The sequence below is a fragment of the Triturus cristatus genome, chromosome 6 (genome assembly GCF_964204655.1).
Source record: "Triturus cristatus chromosome 6, aTriCri1.1, whole genome shotgun sequence".
NCBI lineage: Eukaryota > Metazoa > Chordata > Amphibia > Caudata > Salamandridae > Triturus > Triturus cristatus.
The window spans coordinates 1,228,445,976-1,228,451,077 of record NC_140589.1 but is presented as its reverse complement, the minus strand read 5'-3'; positions in this window follow the sequence as shown (position 1 = coordinate 1,228,451,077).

Genomic DNA, 5,102 nt, shown 5'->3' with positions numbered 1-5,102 from the left:
AGGACAGTGTAATTATCAGCATCCTCATCACTAACTGAGGAGCTTGTCTCTACCTTTCTCAGAGAAGGAGAGCCACAAGATAGCTGCCCACTGACTTTGGGGTACCGGCTGTACTTTGCAAGCCCTCTGCAAAGCAGTTATCCATTTGTGGATGTCATCCCCACACTTGTAGGGAGGGACAATCTTGCTCAGGTTTCTATTGTCATAGGTCCTGTCTCTATCCTTAGGGATAGTGCTGCCACCAGTGGGTTCTAACCCACTTAACTTTTGCTCTCTGGCCAGAGCAAGTCTCTCTTTGGCAAGGGCAAGTTCTTCCCTTTCAATCCTCAAAATTGACTTCCCTCATTCTGGCCTGATGCTCTTTTCTCTGTGGAGAAGTCATTCCCATATGAGAAGAGGCATTGGAGCTATTAGAGACATGGGAGTGGATAGATTCCCTGGAAGGGGATCTTCCTCTCCTACCTCTCTGGTTAAGTCCACCTGAGGGTCTGAATGGGGGGATCCCATTCTGACTCCCATGTAGGCTTAAGTTAGCCTGGCTAAGTCTCCTAACTTGGACCTGGCTGTCTACCTCATCTCCTGAAGTCCCTTCTGACTCATCTTGATCAGTGTGGTGAGGGGAGTCTTCTGCAGATGGCAGACCCTCATTTGTACCTAAGGTACCATCCTGGGAGGCTTTTTGAGCATCATACTCTTCTAAGATCTCCACTAGATAAATGAGGGTAGGGTTTGAACCCTGTTTTAACTTTCTGGAGGTACACAATTGTCTCATCTCCTGAAAAGTTAGGGTATCATATCTAGAGGATATTTTTTCTAGGATACCCCCCTCCTGAGAGAGAATCATCTTGATCTCCTCTCAGAGACATGATCTAGTGAGGGTGTGGTGTGTGCACCTACCTACACTAGTTGTATCTACTAAAATCTCTCTAGTGGTTGTAGTCAGGGTGTGCTAGGCCCTTCAACCTACAACTACTAAGTTCAGTAGAACTTAAGTATTCTAAGATTTTGTTTTATATGTACCTTACAGTACCTAATGTGATCTTTCAATTTGATATCTCAAGACTATAATGGCATCCCAACAGCAAGCTCAGATCCCACCGCTGCCACCAATGTGAGAAGTTGGCCTGATATATGATGTCACTAGTTCTAGTGTACACCTTGTACCAGTCCAAACAACCCTTAAGGTGATTGGTTGTAAAGTCAACCTTATAGACCAGCTATCCTAGTGGTAGCATGGACAAGAGCAGTCTTAGGCTAAACTCTGTATGGCATGTGAAGCCAGCTGTTATACCATTATAATCCCTTGAATACCAAATGAAAGGACACCACACCAAGTATATATAAAGTTAGAATGTATTTATTCTAGCATATACCCTCAGCACTCTTTATGAGTTCAGAGGTCTAAGTACAAACAATTTCTTAAGTAGCATACGTTAAGTTACACAGGAAAATACAGTTGGGCCCAGGGGCCACGCAAACCATATACTAAGAAAGTGGTACAAGTACCACGTCACGAACAGGGAGTAGGCCTAGGGAATCGCTGTGGCTACACTACCCTGCCAATAGTTAGGAAGTGGGAGGCCCACGGGAAGCGTGTGCAGTGTGGAAACACACACGAGGGTTACACTAAAGTCAATGGGAATGTAACAGTTAGAAATAGGAGGAATAAGGACACTTCCGAAGGAGCTAGGAGGAAGCAACTCAAGACTTAGACACTTGGATAGTCAATATCCACTGGAGCACCGGAGTACTCGCATTACCTCACCCACAGGAGATGGGTGCATAGGTGTGAAGATGTGTCGGGTGTCGTCGCTGGATCCTATGGATGCCTGAAGAACAGATGCTGGCAGGCGGCCAGGAGGAAGATGTCCGGTGGATCCAAGGATGGATCTTGAAGGAGGAACACCTGCAAGCAGAGGGGACAAAGTCTGGGTCACTAGCCAGTGACCGCGTGGAACCAGGAAGGAACCAGGTGATGTCGTGCAGAACACAGGTGATGTCGTGAAGCTTGTCTCTGCGGCTGTGTGGACCAGGAGGCGTCGAGGACGACCAGAACCAGGGTACGAGCTGTCCCACGAAGGATCTTGCTGATGGCGGAGTCAGCGTCCCGATCGGAGTCAACAAGCCTTGGCAAAGGCAACCCACGCGGAAAGGGAAATTCGCTTCAGGTGCAGACCAGGAAGGTCTGGGGTGCTTCTCTTTCACAGGGAAGCAAGGGCCAGTCTGGAGGAGCCAAACCAGCGGTGGAAAGTTAAGGGTTCGTCGTCACTGAGGCTACTAGCCACCGGGCCAGCAACCGGACAGACGCGTCGAGCAGGAAAATGCAGAAGGGCCCCACGCAGAACTCGTGGAGTGTGGAGGGCTGATCTTCGGTGCAGATGGTGCTCGGGGTTGGGGCTTCTCAATCCCCAGAGTACAACTTCGAGGATGCCTCAGAAGGTGCGCTGGAAGCTACTCGCCAATTTTCCCAGGTAGCCGGTCCCACGTCTCTCGTCACCTCCACGGATCTCAGCTCCGCTGTGAATGTGGATGTGGATCAGGGTCAGAAAAGTCTGGAAGTCAAGGCTCTGGTCGGGCTCTGCAGTCGGTTCCTCGTAGAACTTGGGCAAAGCAAACGGCAGGTCGCTTGTTGGTGCCTGTTTGCACAGGGTAGCCACTCCTTGGCCACAAGGGAGATTCTTCAGTCTTCTTGTCGTTGAATGTCGAAGGTCCAGAGTTTTGTGTGTAGTTTCAGTTCAGGATAATCCAAAATCCTAGGGACTCAGCTCCCACTCTTCTACTAATCTGGGGGGCTGGGTTACCTGCTAGGTCCCTCCTATGGGTGGGACCAGGGAGGGGGGTGGTTACACCCCCTTCCCTTTGTCCAGTTTCGCGCAAGGGCTGGGGCTGGAGTGCCCCAGCACCAGTTTGAACCGGGCTATGCATGGGACACCTTGTGTGCCCCAGGCAGTGTCTCGTTTCTTTCATCCCTCCCTGCCCCAATACACTAAGTCCTGTCTAGGGTGGTGCTAGCACCTCCCAAGGCAGGAAACCTATTGTCCAAGCCTCTCTCGCTGGAAGGACTCCCAGCAGCAGGAGGTCAGACTGGTGTCTGTGGCAGCAGCATCCATTTTGTGATGCTGGGGCTCTGGTTAACTTTAACTGGGTAAGTAGGATTTCAACATGTCTTCCCCCTCTAGAAGGGGGGAATACTATCCTCACTGCCAGAAATGGTGTGGGGGAGTAGTATTCCAAAGTGTTAGACACCTTACACGACATGTTTTGATAAAGCCAAACCATAGTTACCATAACCGTTTAAGATTATAAGGTACTTTAAGAGTATATGGTAGGCGATATCATAGAACAGCTATAAGGACATGGTTCCGAAAGCTGCCGACAGGCTCAGCTCATGCTAGATAACCATCTCACATGTTACCAAGCACTCTGCCTCCAGGATTGTTAAGGCCTGCCATAGGAGTGGCTGACAGGTTACCCATATGTCTATATAGGAGGTAGGTATAGGGATACTACACCTAAGCAAGGGGTGATTACACGACCTTGCCCCAGCTGAGTGATCAGCCAGTTGTGTCATGATGGGAGGCCAGCCAGGGGTGGCATAATACATGCTGCAGCCCCTGGTAGGCCTAGGGTACACCTATGCCCTGGGTACCTAAGGTACACTGTACAGTGCCCTATAAGGTGATCCTTACCAATTGGGTTATGTACCTAAAGTACATAGTATGAATTTAGAGAGAGAACAGCTGAGCTGTGGGTCTGATTAGCAGGCCCTCAGCCACATCTAAGTCAAAAACCAGTAATGCAAAAGCAAAAAGTGGGGGGTGACCATAGGAAGCAGACCCTACTCTCCTACATTCTGTACTGCGCATGTCCGGCAATGAGAGTTTAAATCGGTACACAAGGGGGTGGTGATGGACGGAGCATCAGAACCAATCAAACACTCACACCCAGTCAACAGATCTGGGCTTGATCCATCACCGTTCTTTAGCCAACTCTGCCACCCCAGTTCAGACATGGCCATATGCAAATCAGTCTGACCCTGTGCCTCATGGGAACAGTCCAGCCCGAACTGCCAAGCCATGCCTTCCCTGGACCGGAAACAAGCTTCCTAGGACCGGTTTCTGGCATTTCAGCCGTCTTCAGCCAGGCTTTCTTGAATCCAGTGGCAAAGTGAGCAAGGGACTCACGTCTGAGCATACCCTGCCAACTTATGGCGAACAAAGCGGTACACAAGGGGGTGGTGATGGACGGAGCATCAGAACCAATCAAACACTCACACCCAGTCAACAGATCTGGGCTTGATCCATCACCTGGAATGGCATGGTGAGCAAAAAAACGATGGATTTAGGCCCAGATCTCTGTACTGGGGTGAATGTATGACATTGTTCTGCATTCTGTCCATCAATTGTTGTTTTTGCATTTGTCACCCCGAGTGGGAAGGGTATGCTCAGACGTGAGTCCCTTGCTCTCCATGCCACTGGAATCAAGCTATCCTGGCTGACGAGGGCTGAAAGCCCGAAACCGGTCCTAGGATGCTTGTTTCCAGTCCAGGGAGGACCTGGCTTGGCAGTTCGGGCTGGACTGTTCCCATGGGGCACAGGGTCAAGACTGATTTGCATATGGCTGGGTTCAAACTGGAATGGCATGGTGAGCAAAAAAACGATGGATTTAGGCCCAGATCTCTGTACTGGGGTGAATGTATGACATTGTTCTGCATTCTGTCCATCAATTGTTGTTTTTGCATTTGTCACCCCGAGTGGGAAGGGTATGCTCAGACGTGAGTCCCTTGCTCTCCATGCCACTGGAATCAAGCTATCCTGGCTGACGAGGGCTGAAAGCCCGAAACCAGTCCTAGGATGCTTGTTTCCAGTCCAGGGAGGACCTGGCTTGGCAGTTCGGGCTGGACTGTTCCCATGGGGCACAGGGTCAAGACTGATTTGCATATGGCTGGGTTCAAACTGGAATGGCATGGTGAGCAAAAAAACGATGGATTTAGGCCCAGATCTCTGTACTGGGGTGAATGTATGACATTGTTCTGCATTCTGTCCATCAATTGTTGTTTTTGCATTTGTCACCCCGAGTGGGAAGGGTATGCTCAGACGTGA